Here is a 25,700-nt window from a genome sequence, read left to right as displayed (position 1 = left end):
CTCTGTACGGCATCCAGCCTGAGCAGGAGTTTGACCTGAAACTATCTCTACATAGTAATCAATCCTCACAATAACTCATTGGTTTTATAGCGGCTTCATATCATCCTACAGATGTTCTGAAAACCAACATTCTCTAAAGCTAACGTTGACTTTATGGCTCCGTTATAAAGGCAGTAAATCTTCCATGACACCTTCACGCCAAATAAACAGGCTGTAGAAAACACATTGTTAATTACACAGTGAGTGAAGTTGTATAAAAGAGTGAAAAAATATATTTTGTCATCACTTCATTCACAAAGAATCATGCCATTACTGCTGCAAGACAGGCAGGCGTACTTTATTCTCAGTGGAGTAGAGCTGAGTTGCGCTCGACAAAGCCTTTTTAATGGAATATTGAATGTCAAGTCATCCATCATCGCGAGATTAAAGAGGCAAATTGTGTGCTTGTGAATGCTTGAGCTTAGACCACATTAAAGGATTGCTCTTAAAACTGAACTCCTAATCATGGCCACCTTTGACCTCCTAGTATATCTGAAAAATGATTCTAGAACAACTTTTAAATGTAAATCTGCCTTTTTTCTTAAGCAAAAACAAATATTGTGTTTAGATAATCTGCTTAATAAGAGACTTAAAAGTGCATCCACTGAAACACCCTGCGCTGCAACTACTTTGTCACGATTACCGCAACATCTTGCCCAATTTCCATAGCAACATCCAAAACACTGCAATGTCACAATTCCCATGATGACATCAATACGAATCATCCTGTAGGACAGAATTATTTAGAAGATGAGGGAAGGATATTTTGAAAAAATGTGCAAGCAGAGATGACACATGCAGCTGTGTTTACAATAAATCCTGTCATATCAATGATCGTATTTATCACTAGATCCTATCGGCTTGGAGATTTATTTCCATGTTTGTGAATAAAGCTGATCCAGATTTCCATGACTGATGCCAAAGCCCAGAGTGAAAACAAAACACTGAAACATCCTAACACATAAAGTCTCATGAAAACAATATACAGAAACCCTCCTATTACGTTACATGTCAGACAATTAGTGTTTGTTTTTATTTGAACAGTTGGCTTGCCAAAAAAGCCACTATGCATCCCTACTGCACAGTATTTCAATCATCAAAATCATAAAAGGAGGTAATCTAATGCACCCTCCGCTGTCTCAGTTATTTGCTAAAAACACTGCATGCTCAGTCAGAGTTAAGTCGCACAGCGCTGTTGCTGCACACACAGGGTGTGTGCGGCTAAGCACTGGTGAGTGGAATCATTCCAAAGCTCAAACGCTGACAGCTCCAAACAGATGGAAAAAGCCCCGTCTGTCCCATGAAGCCTGCCTCTCTTTGTCCACCTTTCCCTTTTTGTTTTGTTGATTTGTTTATTTTTGGTTTCTATACAATCGAGAGCCTCTTGAGCTCTGTGCGTGGAGAGGCCTAGACATAATACGACGGCGGCAACGGATGAGAGGGACAGCATGGGACAGGACCCCCCAGGCGTGCTGCAGGGGGCCTGCTCAAGCAGGATGCCAGAAATGGCTCAGGGGTCCCAGCGGCACGAGCCTCTGACACTTAACAAGCGCCTTGCAGTTGTCCCTGGCCTTGACCCTGTCTCGTCTTAAGACACATATGCAGCTTAGACAGGACAGAGCCTTAGGGACATGATCAATTACACTCTGTCATATTATAAGAATATCTCCAATAAGAATATTTTATAACAGCTTTTCCATTACAAAGTGTCTGGGACCTGAAAGTTGACATTTGTACTTTCACACATTTGCCGTCAATTAATTCTGATACTGAATTCGGGTCATTTTTACTTTAATACGTTAATTAATACAAGTCTAGGCAGTGTCTGGTCAGACAATAGTGACTGCACTGTGCCTGAAGGAGATGTGGGTACCACTGTTATCACATATATTAACACCATCCCTGTTGATTCTGCCCTTTCTCTCTCAGTGCCTTTTCCCTTGAGAAGGTCTGGGGATTTTCTGACAGGCAGGCCAGTAGATGTCTCAGCTCAGGGCTTCCTGTTACAAGACCATAACAGACTTTGCTTGGTGAGTAACAAGGACACATTCCCTGGCTCCTTGCATGTCCAGTGGGAGGCTCAGGATCACGTACGAAAATCAGTAATGTAGGCTGCAGGCTGGGGAGAAAGTCGGGAGCTAAAAAATGGGTGCTTGTCAAGTCCTTGTTTATACAAAAAAAAAAAAAAAGAAGGACAAAAAAATAAAGAAAAAAGTCATATTGCACAGAATTCTGCAAGATTCAAAGATGCACCAGGTTAACTACAAGAGATCCTATGAGCTGTATTTAAAAACAAAGCCAGACTGTGCACATTTCAACACAGATACTGTGTAGAGGAATGCTACGTAAAAGGGCAATGACTAATCCGGCTGTTTTTATTTTAAAGCGTCTTAGTAGCTGTAAAACTTAAAGCAGACTCAAGTCCAGGCCTGACAAGCCTACAGTCTATTAAATATTTCCACATTCATAGTAAAAAGCGGAAGAGACGTGCAATGCTAATGTTTTTATGACCTTAGTTTTATGACTTGCCAAAATCATCATACGGTATTATTTTTTTCAAGCTGAGAGGTATGCTGTGGGGAAAATGGGGAGATCTGAAAACACTAATAAAAGTGTAAAGCTTACATTTGCTGGAAAGAAAACTGGATAAATGTAACAACTAACAGCTGTTTCTTTAGGATCAATTGAGGTCAAGGACTTGAAGTTTAAGTAAGTTACATACTTTAAACAAATATTTTCCATCACCATTAAAAGAAATAATACCATTAATCGATGTTGTTGACATGGATGTCTGTGTATCCAAATGCCCACTCCATTGCTGTTTCTAAAAGCCGAACCATTAAGAATCAACACTCCACATACCAGGCAGTTAATGTGGTGGAAATTTGCCAAGTGCGGATTCCATGCAAACTGAGCCGCCCCGGCCACTATTGGCCTGGGAATACACAAAATGCCCCACATGCATTATATGACACTGAATTGTGCTTTGGAAAACGTGGCTTTTAATGTTTCCCTAATTGGGGGGCATTAATCAATTGTGCTCCATCAGCAGAGGCTAAGAGGGCCTGTAAGCATCTGCCCACCATCCAGCTCTCTGACCCAAGACCAGCTGGCTCTCAACCCACGCTCTGCTGCAAGAAATCACTTTTGACTCCATCCATCAAAGCTACATTAATATTCTGTCTTAAGCAGCCCACTACTTGGACTGAATTCATGGTCTTAATTACCTCGGGCCCTGCCAGAAGAAGGTGACCGCAGAGACCAAAGCAACTGTATCAGCTCTCCCTCTCTGTCAGTTACCATACATTTATACTCCATCAGGGACTAGTGACTCTTTCAGGCTTGTCCGCTTTGGCTCGTACATACCACGTACGAAGGACGCGGGGGTATCAGAAATCGGGGACAATGGCAACAACTGCACATCTAATTTAGCTCCTTGTTTATCACAAGTTTGTAATCAGATCCGCCACACAATGCAGGGGAGCACAATGGAATGGTGATCAGGGAGCTATTGTTTTTCAAGCTAATTAGCCTCTGGCCATACCTCTGAATCCTCTGGAGCATACAATCCCCGAGTTAAATGTGGCTAAAAGTGGCATACATCCCTGGTACCATTAAAACGAGCCTTACAAGTCAATGGTATTTGGGGATGTGTTATATGATGGCCTAGTTATCTGCTCATTACATTGCTCTGTTGAACATAGCCCAGTACTCTGGGAGCCCGGTATCCACACAACAGTTGTTTTTGCTCTAATGTGGTCCATTTATGTGTTGTGCTGCCAACTCACATTGTCTTGCCCACAATTGACACTATAACTAAGCCCAAGAGATTATATGGCAAACCGGGTGGTGTCAACTGTGATGACTTTTAACTTTTCCAGCACTGTATCCTGGAAAACAATTTTATCATGTAGTATTTTTAAATAGAGCGAGCCTCAGACATCATCCTGCAGCAATATAGTTCAGCCCTGTCTTTTACATATTATGTTTATATACATCTATTTTGAAATCTGAAAATACATTTTGTGAGTTTTCTATAACATAATGAGGAAATGTTTGTGATTAATGTATCTGGCAAGTCACAGGAATGTTGATACTAAACGTATGAGCAAAATGTTGGTTTTGCAATATCTTGCAATACACATAAACTCATAGTGACAAGAGCTTTATTTTTTTAATTAACTGTTTTACTAACATCAACCAAAATCATTTCCCTAACCTTAACCAAAGTGAATTTTGTTGCCTAAACCTAAAACAAGAGTCTCACTTGAAAGGGTTTTTTTTTTTGTTAAAATATCACCAAAATCACAGGCTTTTCCAAACCTTAACCAAAGTGCTTCTGTTGCCTAAGAGTGTGGATATGAAACTGAAGTTCTGGTGCCAAGATCCTGCACTTTGTACCCCTGTCATTCTCCATAACACAAATTTGCATTTCCTAGAACAGCAAAGGAATGACCTGCTCTATTCACCTCTTCGCAAAGCCTATGCGGTACATAAATGTAGTGTTTGTTACCTGAAAGAAACGTCTCTGAAATAATCTAGGCAGCCATTACATTGCCACAATAATGTCATAACGAAAGCAGTTTAGTTACATGCAAACATAATTCGTCGAGGACAGGATTATATAGTTGTATGATACTTGAAAAATACTTTTTAATGTGGCAGTGTGACAATAATGTGTGCAGCATGCATAATCACTCTTAAGACAGTACACAGCTGCCGATTGAGTAACCAGCTCAGTACATCTCACTGATTGGTCTTAACTGTTGATTCAAACATTCAGCACCCAGGGTGGGAACTGTTACAGCCAGTGAAAGCAAGAGTTCCAAACCAGCCTTGTGGAAACAACCTTTGACCTTACAGCATTAGCCCCTGACCTGCAACAGGTGGAGACAGTGTCTTTGCAGCCAGTTGGACCAAGTGTCAGGGGCTTTCTAGCATCTACTCTCAGCTCATTGAACAAATATTATCATTTTGCTGAGGACCACTCAGACAAACATGGTGTAGACGACATGTGAGGTCTAATAGCACATGTTATTGCGGGTGTAAATGCTGTGTCTGGGACTTGAAGAGGTCTAGGCTAGGTGACCGAATGTGGAAAACAAACCAGACACCTGTTTTACACTTACAACTCAATACAAGACTGGGAGCCTGATGAGAAGTGGGGGTGCAGAGATAGAGGAGAATTTATTATACCTTCTCAGGGATAGTCGCCCAAGAATAGTGCGTCATCTGAAGCATGTATAAATGGCGTAATGTGAATCATTTCATTCTAGTGTAGTCACAGGGTGGGCACGACAATACTGTAATAATATTATATGGATGACTGAAATTCCCATCTAAATCATTTAATTAAATTACGCTGGTGTTTTCACATTCGCAAAATGTTGGATTTGAAATTCTAACAGGTTTAAACTCTAATACCAAAAACTCCTATCTGTTTTATGGAACAGCATGCAAAATAAGGGGCAGCAGCATTCTTTAATGTAAAATCCAGTAATTCTTCATCAAGTTTAACAATTACTCCTTTCAAAATCTTTCTGGCTTTGCATCTATCAGACACCATGCTGTTTTAGAGCTTATAGTTATTAGTAATGGGGCGAGGAGGCACAGAGTGGTCTGTTGGCTGCAGACCAAATGGACAATCTTTGATCTGCAACTGTGCAGCTCTTGGGGCCAGGCGGCTTCATGGGCCTATTGAGACGAAGAGGCAGGCGAAGCCTCACCAATAGGTGTCGGCAATCTCCCTCTGGTCTGTCTTCATCAAGGGGAGAATGCACGCAAGTGGTCCTCAGAGACTCTCCCTGACGTGGCTCTCAATGGCAAACGAGTTTTAATGGAGAGGTCAGGGAGAGTTCCTGACCAACGGAGCCAAGGGCCAGGTGGCACATCACAGCGTCCCTATGTGCAGCTATCCCCAGAATGCGACACAGTGGCGTCGGCAACTTTGACTCTGATCAACAAGGGGAGGGCTGGGCGTGATAGCGTCGCCAAATGCTGAGGGGACTGTGGCACAGGGCCGCTGTGCCAACTCTCGGTCAGGCCATTCTGTTTTTCTCGTCTGGAATGAGCTAAAGCACAAAATGTTTTACTTCATATTGCCAAACAAAAATTATTAAATTGACAGCAGACATAATCCTATGGCCGTCTTCTTTGTTAGTCTTTAAAACTTTGGTAAAGAAAAAATGAATTTAATTTAAGTTTTGAGAAAATATGACAGGAATTTTTGTGAAAATTATTCTGACTTCTTCTGTATATTATGTTTTTGTCAAATTTATTTTCTGCTTATTAAAATCTCTGAGCAGGTACATTTATCAGTTGGATACCCTGAGTTAGCCTCTTGAAATAATACCCTGTTTTAATGTGGTCACTTCATTAATCTTTTAAAGGGTGCCTTGTTGTACAACAACGGATGTCGTCGAGATAACTTAACCAAATTGTTTTTTATTTGTTTGTTTGTTTGTTTTTGTGATGGAAGTAGAATTAACATCTAGTATCTAAAGATTAGCAATACTACAGTGTAAAAATAATCTGTTATGAGTCAAGGTCCTTCACTCAAAATCTTGATGAAGTAAACTGACAAAGAAAGTATTATATACATTTAGGACAGTCAAGTATCAGCATCAACAAAACTAAAGTAAAAGTACTTTCTATCTAAATTGGTTCAATGATCATCACTTTAATGTTGCAGCTGATAAACATGCAGCTTATGTTATTTAATGTATGTACTGCTAGGTAGTTCAATCCTTAACAGAAGTCATAATGTATTAGGTGATTTATATTTTGTATTAAAACTCTAATTATGCAAAGGAGAAATTAAAATTGCAATATTTCCCTCTGAGATGTAGTGGAGTAGAAGTAAAAAGTAGCATTAAATGTACTCAAGTAAAGTACAAGTACCTCAAAATCACACACACAGAAGTACAGGGCTTGAGTATATGTACTTTCCACCACTTGCTTTTAGTGAAAAAAATTCTTTTATAGCAACTACTAAAACCATTTTTAATTATTCACTGACTAAATGTGAGGATTTTCTTGCCATTTGAGGTTTCTGAGGCAACATTTGTAAAAAGTCACAGTCAGTGATCACTGGGGATAAATCGTCCTCTTCGTTAAAGCACTTTTAACACATAACATAGTCTAGTAATAACAGTTTGCATTAGGAAGCCTGTTGCAATGGAGGGCGTGCTTTTTAATTTGCACAACCTCATCTTACACACCAGCAGGCTTAACTCTTCTTCTTTTTTTTCCTCTTCACATTAAAGTTTACATTTGTGTTTGATACATTTGTGATTAAAAAAAACACAAACACAGTTTGCTTCGATAGCCAGTCCAAGACACAAGATCGAACCTGAGACATCTTGAACAGAGATGTCAACATGACATGAAAGAAACATTTGTACATGTTTCTCTGCCTGTTAGCAACGAGTGATTCAGTAATGCCATCTACTGGCTGCACACTGTTTCACTCCTTTTGAAGAACTGAGCAAAGTATATATATATATATATACTGTATATATATAACAAAGGCAAACTAAAATTAGTTTATTTCTGTGCCTGATTAAGATTCACCTGTCCACAGCAAAGGCATCATCTTACACATTAGAGACTGTTAGCGTCCCCCTCTCAGTCATTTATCTTCACTTTAATGGAGCTCAGTCCCTTCTGGAGAGGACGACAAGGAGTAATTAGGCTGCGCGCGGCCCACAAAGTGGCTCTGTCATCTAGTGGCCATTGAAGAGAACAAACAGTCCCTTGCTGCTCTCAGCTGTTCAGAGATATTAGAAAAACATTTTGAAACACCAGCTGTCTTGTGGTTTTCACTGCACAATCCTCTAAAACCACAAGCCTTGCAGTATAGCAGCATATCTGTCTGCCTCTAGTCAGGAGATAATGTAACCAGAGCCTATTGCCGTATACGGTCCAATAAAAAGCTTTGAGGATGACAGTGTCCAGTTTTATATGCAACCAAATAGCCTGTTAATGACCTGTTAATAAAACCAATTTATTCTAATTCAGAGCATAAGGACCTCTTCTCAACACAAACTGAAGCAGCATATCCTCTCTGAAACCTTAAAGCAGCAGCGATGTCATGTCCTTAGCCGCCTCTAAAGCACTGTTAACAGGGTAGCTTTTTGCAGAAAATGTAAATGTATTCACTGGTTGCAGTTACACATGAAAAAAAAGACATGTTTGCACAAATCCTTATTTTAAATTACTCGCTATAATTTATGATGAAACAGCTATGGCAAGAAGAGACCACACAATTGTTGTTTTTAAAAAAATGAACCATAATTACTATGCTCATGGAGAATCACTTAATGTCCAAATATTCAGCTGTAGTAGCTAACATATTGAATTGAGTGCACTTCATTTCGACAATCTCTTTGTCAATATCATCAATTAAAGCACATGCCAAACATTCGTTTCTCTTTCATATTCTGCCATCAAATCGTGTATCCCTGTGTGGAGGTGCTTTTACAGAAAGAAAACAAAACACTGGAGAAAATGTAAATCAGTGTTTACACATCTGTGTATACATTATCGCTGAGAATTGCCAGTTGCAGTATTGCCTGTTAAAACAGCAATAAATTCAGCTCTTCGCTCTGGAATAATCATTAGTGAAAAAGACAGTGGCGGGTACACAACATTATCTGGTTTCCATTGAGTGAACATTTGTAATTTGTGTAAACAGATGTGCAGCCTTGTTTTTACACCTGCGCCGTTTAATTAGAAATGCACACCTCCCCACGGGCTAATTCTGTTATTTATCTATTTTGAGGTGGGATGTTCATTTGCACATTGTGTGCACTGAAAATAAACTGTGTTTGTAATCCCCCTGAAACTAGGCTGTAATCCTCAGAAGCCGTGCATCACCCCGACCACAGTAATGCAGTATTACAACTCTATAAGGCAATGCATTCTTCATATATTTCAGTCAGTTTAAATGCAGACACATTAGTTTGACTAAAATATTAATGATCTGAAGACAGCTACACCAATCATCTTCACTTACAAAATTCAGTGTATGAAGGCAGTGTACACCATATTTTCTATAATTGTTCTAAGTTTTATATGGCTTGTTGTGTAGACTTTGCACAGGTACAACAAAACAATTAATGATATGAATAAAAAGCCTGGAAATCAGAAACGCCTAACTGTCTTTAAAACACAATTTGAATTGAGTGGCCAGGACCCAGCAAAACACATTTCAGATTCCTACAAATAAAAATGCATTCTGTGGGTGCTGTACTCCTTCAAAAAAGCTAACTATCCAAAAGCAGCCCTCCTCCTCCAAAGAATTATACAATCGCTTTGGCAACAGATGCAGTACATCTGCTATCAGTTGTTCTCCGCTTAACAAAATCAGCACCGGGGGGTGAAGCTAAGCAGTGTACAGTAAGATCAAGATGGGCATCACTGCATTTGAGCGAGTCATCTTAAGTTAGTCTTTTCTATTTTTGGGGAGAGTAGCAGTAGTGGAAACCACTCACCTCAGCAGCCAAGTGGTCATTTCTAAACTATCATGGCTTCATAGTGTTGGGCAGGAATGACAAATTTGCAACCTGCAATTTAAAACTAATATTTGCATTTTTAGCATCACGTATAGACAAAGAGATGCTTACAGGTAAGTAATGATGAAAATGTGTTATTTATGCACAAATGTTAAGTCTCTCTGTTTACAGAAGAAAACTCTACAATGACAGTGACTTTTACACTATTGTGCCACGATACTTGTTTCATGTATAAGAGGAAAATATGACCAAACATCGCTGGATATGCAATTGCCTGTATATTATATGCAACCCAAAGCAAAAGAGTAAAAGATTTAGGGAAATTTAGTGGCATCTAGCAGCAAAGCTTGCAGATTGCAACCAGCTGAAACTTCTCCCAGTTGAAATTTGTTCACATTTCACCGTTTAGGAGGTTTATACCAGGAGCCGAATTATCCACTTTAGTCTCTTCCTCTTCAAAAAAAAACAGACCAGGTGATTAAAACCAGTTGAAATACTAAAAAAAATCAGTTTTATGTTACAAATCAGTGTTTTGTTTGTGCTGTTCGGCAAGTTGCAGGCGGCTTGACCAGCGCCTGCAATGTGTGCTCACCAAAAATTGATGATTGAGATGTACAGGAGATTTCTACCGGGAGCCAAAATTTCCTCATAGCTCTTTTTCACTCCAAAACAAACAGACTACATGAATCGATCAATCAATGTGTAGAAACACTGAATAACGCAGTTTTGCATTTAAAACTCTGTTTTTCCACTAGCTCGATGCAGAGGGGCTACTTACTATGGTGGCCCTATCTAGAGCCAGTGTGTGTTTTGTCTGTTCTGGGCTACCGTAGACCCAAGAATGTGCAACAGGGTGATCTCCATAACCGAGGTAGCGAAAACACGATTCCTATTTTAAGGTTATCATACACTAAAGAAAACATTATCATATTATATTCCATTTCTGCCAATATCATTCACACTAGATCTTTAAACAATCTTTTTATTATTCCTTTTCATTTCGGGGGACAGGCAGTACTGCAATGCCTGCAGACTACAAATAGATAACATACAAGTGACAGTGAGCAGCTTGATTTCTGATCCCTGAAGAATTACACATTTTTCTGCATCTTGTTGTAATAATTACCCTTTTCACACAGTGCATGCTCAAATGAGCCCCAGCGCTCACTGTAGGGTTATGGGAACCTCAATATGAAATCTTCAGCTATAAAAAGCACATGGGAACACTTGCCCCACCTATTACATCTCTGCTCAGTCGAGTAGGGCTTTTTTTTCTTTTTAGCAGTAGCGTAATAAAGAGTCTGACCTTGATCATCTCCCCAGAAGCTGAGATAAAAAGAAGATCAAATGCAAGCAATGAGGATTTACCCTCCTTACCTCCTTCCACTAAGGCTGACAGGTACTGAATTATGATATAGTAAAACACTTAGGAAATATGAAATGAGGTCCATTTAAGGCCTTTCATTCACCTCTATCGCTTGGAAATGAGCGTTGTTGGAGCTCTTTTGTCTGCGAACTTTCCTAAAAAAGAATATATATGATAAAATGTAGGAATATGTAGATAGTAATATCTATAAATACTGCACATTATTTATTAAATTTAATTATAATAACTAAAATAAGTATAACAATTTCTTTTTTAAGTTACAAGGGGATGTATTGATTCCAAAACCATATGCCAGCATAGATTTACAAGTTTTCAGTGATTCAAAAAAATCTGCCAGTAACTCAATGTCACAGATTTTCATCAGTGACTCGGACAAAGAGAAGATGTCATCAAAATTGCAGAGGCTGCGGACATCAATAAGCATTGGCAAAATGCAGGCACCAGTACCTGTGCCCCTGCAGTGTTTTTTAACATCCGTTTACTCCATGAATAGATGACCATACTGCCTTTCCTCTATCATTCATCACAATAAACTCTAAGAGGTTGTTCTCCGCTGCGCCAACAGATGGAGCTAGTGCTGCACTGCAGAGCTCTGCTGTCAGCCAGCAGCTCTCACCTCCAAGATGGTTTAGGTGAACACAAGAGCTAGTGTGTGTTTTTGCCATGTATTACCTCCCCATTCCTTTTAATCTACATTACCATCCCGTTAAATGTGTGCGTCAAAGCAAAGCGCCGCCATGTCGCCGGCTTTAAGCTCATTAGTGTGGAAAGAGACATACTGTACGAATGTGTAAATATTTTGTTTGTAGGTAGAAAACTAATTAGCTGTATGTCTATAAATGGTGCAAATTTATAACATTCGTGCTGATGCTGAAGTTTTTAAATTTTTTTTATGCTGCACAGAGAGCATTGGTTACGTGCTAATGGAAATGAAATCATGGCAAATTGGCTGCCATCAGCTTTATCTCTTTAGTTTATGTAACAATATGTCTGCGGTTTTAAGTTATTCGTTTTCACTTTGACATTTTGTTTTTTCTGATTCACACATACGCTGACTAATATTCTTTGTCGGGCAGGAGAGACAAAAACTTTAGGAGTACAGTTTTGTTTGTCTGCCGTCTTGTCTCTCCCGAACCGCTCATGTGCAATTTTGTCTAATTCAAGTAAAGTATGTGCACACTTTTAAGAAATCTGTCTGCAATTCTGATCACGTCTCATCTTCTGACAGCACTGACAGCTTGGTATTGATTAGCCTAGAATAATATAGTAGTCAACACAGACATCTTTAGCATTAAGCAACTACTTGACATTTGATCTGTTTAGTTCAATTGCTTAGCCCGAGAGAAAATGTGTCTCTACAATTTCTAAAGAATAATCAGATACAGGTAACAGCCAGATAATGCTAAAGAACCGTCTATGAAAAACTGTGAAATCACAGCTAGTGAAATGGAACTCTGCGTATGTCTGTTTCTGTATGTATAAAGTGTTGTGTTGACCTTGAGCAATTGCCTTCGTTATGGCTGTGCACATAGAGTGTGCTGTTTACTCTTTTATTTTGCGATAATGAACAACATCCCCCGCAAAAGGAAGAACTGGGTGTGAGTGGAGCATAAAAAAAGAATCTAGAGTATGAAAGCTGGATTTGATTTGCTCATGTTATGCTTTTTTTTATGTGAGGGAAACAAACAATCCAAAGACGCCTTGTGACAATCCCACAAAGACTGGCTTTGGTGATTTTTTCCCCAAACATTAGCGCTGTTATCTGATGCAAAATGTGACGTGCTTTGTTTTGCAATTGGCACATTTGCCTGCACAGCAAGAGGACAAAGCCTTCAGAATCTGATTGAAAAGATTTGTTTTCTGCACTTTTCAATTACCTCTTGCTCGACGTAGAAGCCCATCTCTCACACAGTGTGCCAATCCAAGGATGGAGAGAAAAACAGCGGCAGAAAAGATGGATAAAAAAAAAGTTGTTTTTTTTAAAACAGATGCATCCTGTTGACACAATATAAGAGATGGCATGCTTCATGCATTCAAGACAATACTGAACAATCAAAGTGAATTCCAAAGGCCTTTGACTAAAATGCAGTTTAACACGACACGATGAAGGCTGACTGACTTTCCAAAGTGCTCGTTGTCCTTACGTTTACACAAGCAAAGCTATGGCAATAATGCAAAAAGTTTAACCCAGTTTCTTAAATGAGTTCAAAAGCAAAACTCCCTGTTGTACTTCCCCCCACTTGCAAGTACCATAGATTCAGTAATTAATGCAAGCGTATTGGAGGCAAAAACTCTCTTGCTTGGTCTATTTTGCATCTATGGCCCCAATGAGAAACAGATACTAAATGTGTCCTTGGTGTGAAGGAATATGGATTGCAAGAAGCGACTGATGTAGCCATTGATATGCACAGCAGTGTTTTTTTTTTCATTTTGTCTTCCCACACCAGAGACCTCAACTTCTGCTTTTAAAATGAACCGCCCACCTCAATCAATGAGTTAATTAACATATTCTAGACTCGCTCCGAGGAGTGTTGACGAAACTTAACACCAATCTTCAGCTGCAGTCAGTTACCCTGTGGAATGGAGACAGTTCCCAAGGTCGTACTAATCAGACAGCTGATTCAAATTATATTCAGCCTAAAGGGCTCTAAAGCAGCAACAGTGGAGACAATCCACCATCAATGAATGTTTAAAGAGAAGATGCTGCATCCTATCGTGTTTGTCAAACTAAACTGCGCTTTGCTACACCATTCTCTTAAAAATGTCACGGTGGAAATAATGCACGGCTTTGTTTAGTTTGCAGCAAACTGTTTTCGTCCTCTCAGGCTAGCTCCTCCGAGTATGCAGTGCAGACTCTTTTTTTCAGTGGGGCTTGCAGAAATGGTTACATTATACTTTTATTTGCAGGGGGGGAGAAGTCAAGGGAATCAGTTACCAATCATGCTTTGAAGTGCTTCTCAGCCTCTGCTTCTTTCTTGCCAGCACTAGCGCCACGCTGCCCTCTGTCAGACTGAATTGCTCTTTTCTCTTAATAACCTCAATGACGAGCTCTTTCTCTTCCTCTCGCTCCTTTTTCTCTCGCTTGCTCTTTATTCCACTGTCACTAATGCTTACCCTTTAGGAGGGTTCTCTTTGCATCATCTGACGACCCTCTCAGTGTTCGTGAGTAAGAGAGGTATAAGGGAGAATCATAGGCTTACACTTGCCCTGACAAGCATTCAGATGAAGCATTTAACTGATGAAATGTTGTAATTTCTGAGGGTTTTTCTCTGCCTTAGGGAAAATAGATTTTAGGGTCGGGCTTTGGGTGAGATCTCGAGTATTTCACTTGCTTCTTTAAAATTTTGATTTTTTTTATCTAACTTTTTTTTCTTTTTAAAGAACTGTCTTTTTGTGTTTAGTTCATCGTGCTAAGAACTGTATCTTCTGAGGGATAAGTATGTAAGTGCGTATATAAAAAAAAGTTTAAGAATTTGATAATTATCCTACACGCTGTGTCTGTGTTTTTAGGATGACAAGTGACAATTGTTTCCTATGTCAAAGAAAAAGGCTGAATTAGTGTATAAAATATGGACAGAAGAGGTTAATGAAGATTGTTTGGCATTTACTTTGTTCTGCATTTCTACAAACCATCCTTATGAGTTGTACCTGAATTTGCCTTTGTAATTGACAGTGGCAGTGCTGTTGTTTGTAGACAAGCCACACAATCGGATATACTGACTGCAAGCGGACCCAACAGCACTTGGAATTAAGGAGGTGTCTATATTGTCAAGACTGTACTGAGGGTTTGTTCAAGATTAATAAAACTGTGTGCAAAATATAGCTTAGAGTGTTTATTTTGAGATGGATAGTCAGTCAGCTAATGATCAAATTATCTCATGTTTGCACATGTTATCTCAACTCACTCTCATTCCCAGGTCAACAGACACAACTGCTTGGTCAGTGGCCCTCGGCATCTGATATCAGTGCACATGTATGTATGAGTGTCTGGATGAGACCCACCGGACTTTCAGCTGCATCCAATGTAAACCCATTCCTAGCAAAATTAGATGCTCAAGGTACCTATTGTAGTGTAAATAGTGGGAAAGTCTGCATCAGTAAAGGGTCAGGGTGGATACATGGGTCAAACAAACACAAACACGTCATACTCTCTGCTCCTCTCACTGCAGCCTCACTGTCACCATCACCTGCACACATTTGCTCTCCCTGCTCGTGCTTGTTGTCGCTCGCGCTCTCTCTCGCTGTGCACACCGTGGCACAGACTCACTGTTTGCATCCAAAATGAGGCACTGAAGTTTCAAAACAACCAGAGAGGCAGTGCTGTTTGACTCGCTGTTTTTAACCCATGATGAAACTTCTGTTTGGACTTTGGAGCACCAGGGAAGGGTGCGCTTGATTTACAAAATAAAAGACAAAATGGGAGCAACATTTTTAGAATCACCATGCTGCACATAATCGTTTTATCTTGATTACCCTGTCTTGAAAATCGAGGGAAGCCAAAATTGTTATCAAAATAAAAATCTGATTAATTGCCCAGCCCTAGCGAGCAGTGCTGAAATATGGCAACTTTTCAGCTGAATGTAAGAACAAGCTTTTTTGTGGCCCCTTAACTTCCCTTTAACACTCCATCTGTGCTTCACCTACAAAGACGAGAAGTCACAGTATTATCTGTTCATAGTGGATACTAACACTGATCGACTGTGACTTCAATTTTACACTATTATTAAATATTAATGATGGACAGATGATGGAGGCTTTTGGGGGAAGTTTTATGAGTGGCTACAGATTGGAAAGTGTGCGGTGATGTTTAATTTTCATGCTATGAATGAGGTTTGTGTGGAGAGACGTGAAAGCTTCAGGCCATGTCATAAAAATGCCAAGACTGAAACACTCTGCAAGTAGATAAATAAAAATCTGCTTTCAACGTAATGCCATCCAATGCCAAAGGCCTTCAACAAACACCTTACCTCTAAGAAAGTTTTTATCTTCTGTTCTAGTTGAGACTGGGACCATAGTTGGAAGTTGTTGTATAATGTTGAAACGTGTTTCCTTTCAAACAAAAGCAATCCATTTAAATGCCTGTAACATGACTAGTCAAAAATCAAAAATTACCAAAGATGAATAAACGCCTGTCAAGGATTTACTGATTTATTAGAAGGACTTATACTCTGTCAGCAACTAAAGGAGAGTCAGCACCAGCTTGCTTTGTATCGGTCCCTGACATCTCCTGTTCTTTTGTTTGATTTTCATGGGCTCATCTACAGGCTCGGCTCAGCCTCAGGTTCAGTAGGCTCTGACCCGGAGTTTGAAACTGATTCTCAACTGGCACCCTCAGTGATCCTCTGCCTCATAATTGTTGGATCAGTGAGAGAAGTCTTTCACCTCAGATGACCCTTCTGTGAGCAAAGTGCCCTAAAATCCATCGCCATCTATCCATGCTGGCTGAGTAAAAGTGACGATCAATCTCTTTCTTTCTTTCCGCCCGACAGGCAACTTTTCTTGTGATCACGCTCTACACCTTCACTCCTTCACTCCTCACCACCTTCTCACAGTTCACAATTTTAAAAGATGCTGGTGGGGAGGAAATGGCTGGTGTTATTTTAGTATTCAGGTGTAAGAGTTGGAGTAAGACTAAAGGAGGGGGTATAAGCACAGCATGTGAGCATGTCCACAGCGGGGGGGGTCAATGAAGATAAGGTGGTAGTTAAACATCATCACACGTCATTGGTCACTTATAGATTAATAGCATGTGATAAAGTAATACGTTTCACTAATGCAACCCGAGCACAATGGTCACTTAAAAATAGATAATTATGTATCAAATGAAATCTTAATATGGTCATAAAGAACTTTAAACTAATAACAATAACCATGATTATGACTGCATATTGCTTAACATATAGAGAATATTTTCTGCTGTGAGTTATGAAATTAATGTGTTAAAGTCTTCTAAGGATTTTTAATTATTGTTATTTCACTAATTTGATTCATTATTTACCTAAATATAGGACATAGTGCAAATAGTCAGTATATAATAGAAGATTCTTTATGTGATTAAACACACCTAAACATGAGCTGACAACTTTATCACTGAGCGAAAGTCAGGATTTGAACTTGATATAATGGTGACTCTATGTCAAGATTAAAACTGGCTGATATCCGACTGCAAAGCAATTTTTCTCGTTTAAACTCAGAGTGCAGTTGACCTACAGTAGCAGAGTTCACAGTCTGCCAAAGGATATGCTGCTGGCATGGTGACCTTTGATAAAAACTCCAACATGCTGGTGTTTGTAATTGTGCTAGAGTTATCCCTTAACACTTTTGTTGCTGGCTTCAAATAAACAAAAACAACTGTTTGGCATTACTTTGTTAGGCAGGACTGCATGTGTATATGTGTACACTGAATTTTGGCTTGCAATAATACTTGGCACACAGTGGATTTACCTGACCTTTGAGCGAGCCAAAAGCTTGGGGGAATGTTTTTTAAAAAAGGCAAAGTTAGCTGATGGCTTTTTTCATTCACAACAGAGACTCAATGGATTATGTTGCCTGCCTTTGTGTTGCCTCCAACTTGAATTGGTATTAGTTGGATATCAGTCCAGGTGATTGGGAACTACAGGGTAAGCAGAATCCATATTAGGTCACATGGTCTGAAAGCAACCACAGAGTTTGGTGTGCCTGCTCCAAATGCATACTTACAGGCAGCAATGGAGGAGCTGCTCTGACTCCATTTAACTTCCTGCATTGTGTATATTGACAACTGCTGCTTAGATCACCTTTTTGCACCTAACTTTAAGCACATCTAACTAGTTTTAGCAAGCATCTTCTACAGCTCACCTGGCACCACTGCGCTTTCTATTGTTACATCTCCGCTGTTAACATCTCGCCCCATAACAAGCACAAGCCTCTTGTCCATTAGCATTTGGTGCACTGAGCCAATAGGTCCACTTGATTACCTCACACACGTTCAAACTGGTAAAATATTAAGGACACGGTGGCCTCCATGTTTTCCACTACAGCTAAGTGTTTTTCAGCATCTGAGTTAGTCGTCTTTGTTGAGTTGTGAGTGCTGAAAAAGGCACAGGACATCATATTCTGAGGTCAGCAGCTCGACCCTTCAGCCACTCAGCCACATGCTCAAGCAATATGGCTGCCTTTATGTGCGTTCTCTAGGCAGAAGGTGATAATATAGCATTTGTGTATGACACCATATAAGTTTAATGCTGTGCCTTGGCAGTAAATATCCAGGGGAGTTAGTATAGTCTACAGCTTAATGGTCGGCATGGGTCACCAAGGTAAGCTTTTAGCACTGGGCCTGACAGGCAGGATGAGCTTAATGGACTGGAGTTCCTTCTTAAGCAAAGTGCACAGATGCAGGAGCTAGGCAGGGCCCCGGCTGATTGGCTATGACCCGAGGAATAACATAGTGTCAAGGAGGCTGCTATGCCTTGCCCATGACTCAACTGAGAGCAAGAGCTAAAGTGGTTTCCACTCCTGATTCCCATGCTGAAGTTCCCACACCAACACCTTCTCAGTTGTGTGAGAAGCGTGCGCTTAATGAAGCATGCAAGGTAATTAGCAGCGACAGAAGCCCCAACGTACACGTACTGTCTTCATCTTCTTTTCACTCATATTGCCTTCTCATCTCCTTGCCTCCCCCGTCTCGTCTCTTTCATATCCTTTCATCTCGTCTCCCTTTTCTTACCTGCTCTCCATGCCAAATAGATACAGCACTATTTTTGTCAAGAGGACAGTAGGTACTCTCTGAGCAGACACCCAACAGTAAACACAACTGATACGCCAGGTAAAGAGACAGAAAGACAGAGAGTCGTCTCATGAAACAGCCGCATGAATGATGGACAGGTCCTGCACTTACTACAGATGATTAACTGCAGAACACAGCCATTTTTTTCAGGTCCCATAAGGGACTCAGTCAAGGTGAATGCCAAGACATGATGAAACCTACAGCAATCTGACCCCCAGCAGGTGAAAATGTGAAAGCTGTCTTTCTATCTGATCAATGTTTAAACACACATTTTGTCATTTAGTGTAAAACAAGTTCGTAGGTAAGAGAGGGTGAAAGAACGTTTTGTGGCTTGCTCAGATTTTCAAACTTTAAATTTATTGAAAAATACCTTGAAAGCAGAAACTTTTCACCTTGCAGCAGGTAGCACAGTACTACTGCTACTCCCCTTCAGCTGTTCAAGTTCACCTCCCAACACTCACCACTCATCCTGATAAGCTGTCTAAGTTGAAATGGCACGTAGCCAGAGTCTGAGGTAACTGGTAAACATGAAGCCACTCCAGTGTAGTGGGAGAGATTACAGATACAGAACAAAAAAGGGATGCACGATAATATCTGCAAGTCATCTGTATCAGCCGATATTGGCATTAAAATGAAATATCTTTATCATCCAACATGCTGATTTCTGCCCTTATCACAAACCAATATTTTCTTTTTAATTGAAAAAGTGAACATGTACAAAACATCAACCCTAAGTTGAAGTATTTTTCTTATTTTTCACAAAGACTTATTATTGCACACACTGAGAAGTGCTGCATTTCATGTTCCCATGTGCTGCTGGGCTTTCACAATAAGAGTATGCTTAATATGATGTTAATTCCATGACAGAAAAGAGTTGATGATAACTAAAAATAGGTGGGAGAAAGTGGATATATCAGTATTGGTATCGGTTTTTGGTCAAATAAGTTGTTATATATCGGCATATTAAATTCATATTAAATGCATCTCTGCTGTTTACCTTTTCATTTTTATCTTGTTTGTCTGTAACATGTTTAGCTTCACAAATCTTTCATTTTTCCTGTCTTCAACTAAATCTTCAAAACCTTCATCATGAAGACAGCCTCAACCCCAAAATTATGTGTCTGACAGAAACAATTTATTTTTTTGCTTTATAGCTGACTCTACAAGCAAGTGCCTTGTGTTTTCACTTTGAAGGTGCAGTGGGTTTATTTTAAAAACTGTCTCAAGGCAGCGGGAATTGGTCAGGGTGAATGTGGATAAAAATGTCCTCTGCACATGGATGCTCTTCTATTCTGTGCTCAGGTACTGTAACAAGAGACTCGGTCTGAACCACAGAGCTGGTTAGTGACACGGATGGATGGGCAGAGGCTGAGGAAGGCGGGGGGTGGGCTTAAAGGTGTGATGGTGAGGAAAGGTGCCGGAAGTTAAAACTGGCTCAAAGTGGTGAGCCAAAGTAAGCTGGCGGACTGGCCTTGTCCATTGCTCATTCTTTGTTCCATCCAACAATCCTGCTATCGATTCTGTGCTTCCTAATGAGTTCTTTTGGGTCATGTGGGATTTCTTTCTGGCGATCTTCCATTTTCTGTCTTTTTTTGATGAGAGCGTGGTGCTGTTTACCCCCCCCCCCTCTTTATTCATGAGTCTTCTTTTAAGGCCTCCACACATAAACTTCCCCAGATTTGCTCATTAGCTAATATATATAATAATTAATCTGTCAGGCAGGATTGTTTGTTGTTGTTTTTTTCGGGGGTAGGGTGTCACATTAACATGACTGTCACTACCCTCCTTCTCCTCGACGCTGTTCAGCAATTTTTCCTGAATTGTTTATACATATTTTCTGTAATTATACACAATTTTGTAAAACCTCTAAAAACAGGAACAACAGATATGCAGAATTACCCATCACAAATCTCTACAATTTACAAAATGAAACTTGTGATCACATCGTGCATGCTGCCTTCAGTTTAATTGTTTTTTTCCACTTAAATAGTAAAAGGCATTTTTATTTTGTTCTTTTACTCGTGTGTAAACCTTCATTTGCATTTAAGCATGCATGCCATTCTGCATATGATATCTTGAAGGCTGAATTGAGGTCAGATCTAATGTTGGTAATGGCTCAGTGCATAAATACTCACTAGACCTATGGTTCAGACGCTGAAACGATTTCCCCTAAAGTGAGAAGTCGAAAGTCTAAATCGGGGCAGGATGATAAAAGAACCAAACAATATTTGTATTTTCTATTTATGTCAGCTACTGAATGGCTCTTTTTAGTAAAACAATCTGAGAAGGAAAGAGAAGAAAACTGTCTCCAATAATGCTTTTTTTTTTCATTTTGTTGCTTTGATTACTGTTAGATAAAAAACTACAGTGCCCAGCTGTTTAGTAAAACAACTTCTTAAAAATAAAATATTCTAAATTAGACCTGCTGTTAAAGATCTACTGTACATCGTCAGTGGGAACCAGTAAGTGTACAATGGGAATGTATACTAATATATACTAATAATAATACAAATTAATGCCACACATTAGGTACTTAATTTAAAGTAATGGACTCTAAGCAGAGATGAAACATGGAGCAATATGACCGTGACTCATTTGATTTTTTACCTTAGGCAAGATATGAGACTGCAATCACACTGGATATGCCAGAAAAAAAAATTGTATTTTACGTTTTTACCATCAGGGCATCGTCAATTGTCAACATCTAGCTGGTGACATCACTGGGATGGTTGTTTATAATGAGCGCTCTTAGTACAACCAGGCTTCCAAACTGTATGTATATGTATTATTACATGATAGATAAAAGTACTGTCGTCATTAAAACATGCTTCAACATGCCATCTGATACTCCCGGCCCTCGCAGGTATTATGAAATGGTCCAGGTCAACCTGACAACATGGAGCAGAGCTGTGCAGAACGCACAAGCACCGGTAACGTAAAAATGTGACGCAAACTGCCACCAGACTAACCTTAGCTATATCAGATCCACATCAAAGCTCAGGGGCCCCTAAAATGCCAGGGCACAGAGAGAACAATTAAATGAAAGGAGCAGAGAGGCGATGGCCAAATGTCTGACCAAAAAAAAGTGAAGGCACACAAGGTATGACCGGTGAAGGGAGGCTAAATAACACTCCAAAGTTACGCTCAATTTTGACAAGGAAAAGAAAACTGACATTTTTCTAAATAGTGTATTTGAATATTTCTGCATAATTGCGTCTCTATACCGTCTTGAACTGCATAAATTGGGTATAACTGGAAAAGAGTTGACAGCATGAGACCTACTCTCTATAAGTTGCACTATTTCAGCCCTGCACAAAATATGAGTATGAGTTGTTTCACAAAAACGAATAATGTTTGATCAATATAGCCCTTAAGTTTGATTAAATAAAAAGGATACATTCATTTGTTTACTCATTATTTGATCTTATGACTCAGTACCTTGCATTAATTTCTTTAATTAATGTCTGAGTGTACTTTTCTGTAATCATTAAATGTAAGGCATTTTTCCGGCGTAGGGAACACTTTTTGCGTTTCAAAATAAGGTCTTAACGCATACAAAAAAACGATACAAAAAACGGAGAAATATGATTAACTGAATTATATTCACAGGAAGTATAAAACAAACCAGTGTTAGAGTAACTTGTTTTTGGGGTGGTTCGGGGCGGGGTCAATTTCCGAAGTGGAAAACAGAGCAAATGTACTTTTAAGAAATGGATTAACATTAACTCTCTAAACTATTCTACGGCTGCAAGTTTTGAGGCATGGAAAGCCCTTCACGGGCAGCAAATACATAAAAAAAAATAATTAAAAAATCAGAGCATCTATTCTCAGGTTCCAAAAACAGAACTCAGATAATTCAGTAAATTAACCATATGACCCTTTCAACAAAGACCGTCAAGGGAAAAGATGCAAAACAGTGATCATGAGCGACATCAGTTTAGCTCCAGGTTGCCTATGATGAGTCCTGTGAACAATACTGAGCTGACAGTACTACTATGGTAGTACATGACAGCTTCTTTACTGTAGTACTATCATTTCATGACTGCTACAAAACAGTAATATTTAATGGAAATGCAAAGTAAAAGAAACAAATAACTACAAGCAGCCCACTGTTGCCACCTTGTGGTAAAACAATAATGTGTGCTCATTTAGACCTATAGGTAATGTTGCTAAGCTTATAGGGACTGTTTTCCTTCACTGTAAGCCTTAACTGTGTTTTGCAGCTCCAGACAGATTTCTTCCTTCTTTTTTATAGAAAATGTTTCCCAGCGTTGCCTGGCCTGAGCACAACACTGTACTCTAGACTACTTTAACTAGTTTTTAGTTGATACAACAGGGTTTAAAGGGTTTTGGTTAGACACAAGAGACTGAGGCAAAATTAAAAACAAGCTGGATGTTCTTTTTGACCAACTAAAGCCAAAAACAGTTTTAAGACTTGTTCTAATGGAGTCAGAGGACAAGAGGCAAAAGTGAAAGTGAAACGCTGACAAATGTTACAATTAGTGTAAGATTGCTGCAGCTGACAAACCGCACACAACACCTCTCCACACCAAATATGTGATTTACCACCATCTCCATCAAGCTGTCTGACAACAACAACAACAACACCACATCATCATGCTGCAGCTAATATTAGCCAAACCCAGCGGTCACGCCCAAAAGCCACCTTACAACATCATCAGCATCACATTTTTTGCATCATGAAGCATCGGCAAAACAAACAAACAAACTGTATTGAACTCACCGATAGAAGAACCGCGGGGGGTAAGCGCCGATTGAACGTGTCCTGTTTCCTTGTGTGTCATTTTCTCTTACATCCATGGGGCATGCAGTTGGTTAGCAGCTGGTGACGCTTAATTTAGCGTTTCTGCGCACATCCTCTTGCCGGTCCCCACATTAGATTGACACCACCAAGATCCTGCTGGCGCCTCCGTAACACTTTTGCAGAGATAGAGCTCCCTCCTCAGGGACACAATCTACTTATAAAGTCAGGCTGGTTGATGATTTTAGCTTTTCCTTAGATCATAATCGAAAAAGTTTCACTCGGTTTACTCCACACCGCTTTCAGCTCCTCTTCCGGTATTGCGTGCCTGAACCGCCACGGAGACCGACGGTGCTTGTGCGCAAAATCGCAGTTTTTTCCACCACCTGTCTTCTTCTTCTTCTCTTAATTATTGGCGGCACCGCCTGTCAGACGTCACGTGACTTCCGGTAGGTATTCGCGAATTCGTATTCGCAACTCAAAACATGTTATACATTGACTGGAAAAACATTTTGTTATTGTCAGAGAATACACAGCCATTAAAGGAAACAAACATACTTTATGGTTTCAAGTTTATAAAATATATACATAGATATAGAAAATATTTTCTATTTATATAATGAAAAAAAATATATATATATATCCTTTATGTATATATATATATATATATATATATATATATATATATATATATATATATATATATATATATATATATATATATATATATATATATATATATATATATATATATACATAAAGGACTTTGTTGATTAGGTGTCTTGCGGTTCCTTTTACCATGTCTCCCTGATAAAGCCATATATATTTACTGGAGTCAGGTGTTTATAGGTCAGCAGGTGAGCCTTTGTACCTTATGTATATTATATTATCACAGGCACATTATCTATTCATAATTTAAGAACGTGTCCCCAAGCTCAATTGTGAAATTCCCAGGACACTTCCCTGATGCAGACTCCTAGTCTAAGGCACATCAGATTCCCAAAGGATTTGGTAAATGCCACAGAAAGAAACCCACCCAGGGATCAGTACTTTCTCTGGGAGGGAGATATAAAACTGGATTCTCCAGCACCATTCATCCTTCCTATTGTGGTTTGATTGCTTCACTTTTGTGGTCACTCCTGGCACACAAAGTAATTCTCTTGGATTACCTGAACCCTTTTCTTCTATCTATTGCTCTGTCTCGCTTCATGGCAGTTGCCAAAGGTTACAGCAGTGGTCAGGGATCCAGTTTTTGTGTTTTGCACTCAGAGTAGGTCAGGAAATCCTCTTTGTGCAGCCACATATCAGAGAGGAGTGATTCATCCATCCATCCATCCATCCATACAGACATAAATGCATACTCGATGCAGGTACTATGTGTTTATTTTTATCCACCAGTCTGTGCAGCTTCTCCTTCTCTTCACCTCCCCGAACTGCTATTTTTTTCTATGTACCATTGCAGTGCAGCACAGACGATCTCTGCTCCCTTGACTCACCGTCTCCAAAAAGCAGCACCATGTGACATCTTATGACATCTTCTGTGCCTCTAGTTTGTGTCAGCATGGCAGAGGACACGAGTCAATGAACAAGCCCTGACCACTGAACTGTAAAGTCTGTGGGAACTCCTGTGGGGACTGTGCTGGAGGGGCATGAGCAAGAGCACAGGGATGAGCCATCAACCAGATCAGCTGGCTGTACCTGATATTTTGACAGCTGAAGGTGATCGGCGTCACCTTTATGTTACTAAGACACAGATGGGAGAGGTGGTTGACAAGACCATTAAAAGAGTCTGTTTGGATTTTCGATCATAGGTTTCAGTTATGTCAGTAATGTATAATCTTTTGTAGGTTAATTACTGAATGTCAAAAAAATGTATACATATTCGAACACAAAATCTGATTCAAACATTGATATGTCACATTTGAAATTGTGACTTTATATGCAAGAAAATACGATGTCTACAGCTCAGTTTTTGAAAGTTAAAAATTTTAATATTTATGAGATTAAGATCTGTTAATTAGGCTGTTATCTGATATGAACTCAGGACAATGTCTAGAGAATCAGGTCTGGACATTGTTCAGATTTTCTCTTGTAGCACACACATGTAACACACAACAGGGGATACTACAGTTTGAATTCACACAAAGTCAGCTATATCCTTAACATAAACTTATAAAAATGCATTTTTTTGACAATTTGACGATTTCAGCCCTTACCGACACAAGTTTGTGT

General features: G+C 39.5%; 1 protein-coding gene across 1 annotated transcript in view; it reads right to left on the bottom strand.

The window, feature by feature from the left end:
• clmpb (CXADR like membrane protein b) overlaps nucleotides 1–23,818 on the bottom strand; it is a 221,816-nt gene extending 197,998 nt beyond the window's left edge. Inside the window, exon 1 of the mRNA XM_088078690.1 lies at nucleotides 23,451–23,818. The gene's annotated coding sequence lies outside the window, so the exon portion shown is untranslated. The remainder of the gene's footprint in view (nucleotides 1–23,450) is intronic.
• Between the last annotated feature and the right edge of the window lie 1,882 nt (nucleotides 23,819–25,700).

This window comes from Plectropomus leopardus, chromosome 6, assembly GCF_026936395.1.
Source record: "Plectropomus leopardus strain MGB_pleo_1.0 chromosome 6, ASM2693639v1, whole genome shotgun sequence".
In the NCBI taxonomy this organism is placed as follows: domain Eukaryota; kingdom Metazoa; phylum Chordata; class Actinopteri; order Perciformes; family Serranidae; genus Plectropomus; species Plectropomus leopardus.
This window is presented reverse-complemented; position numbering and strand designations above follow the sequence as displayed.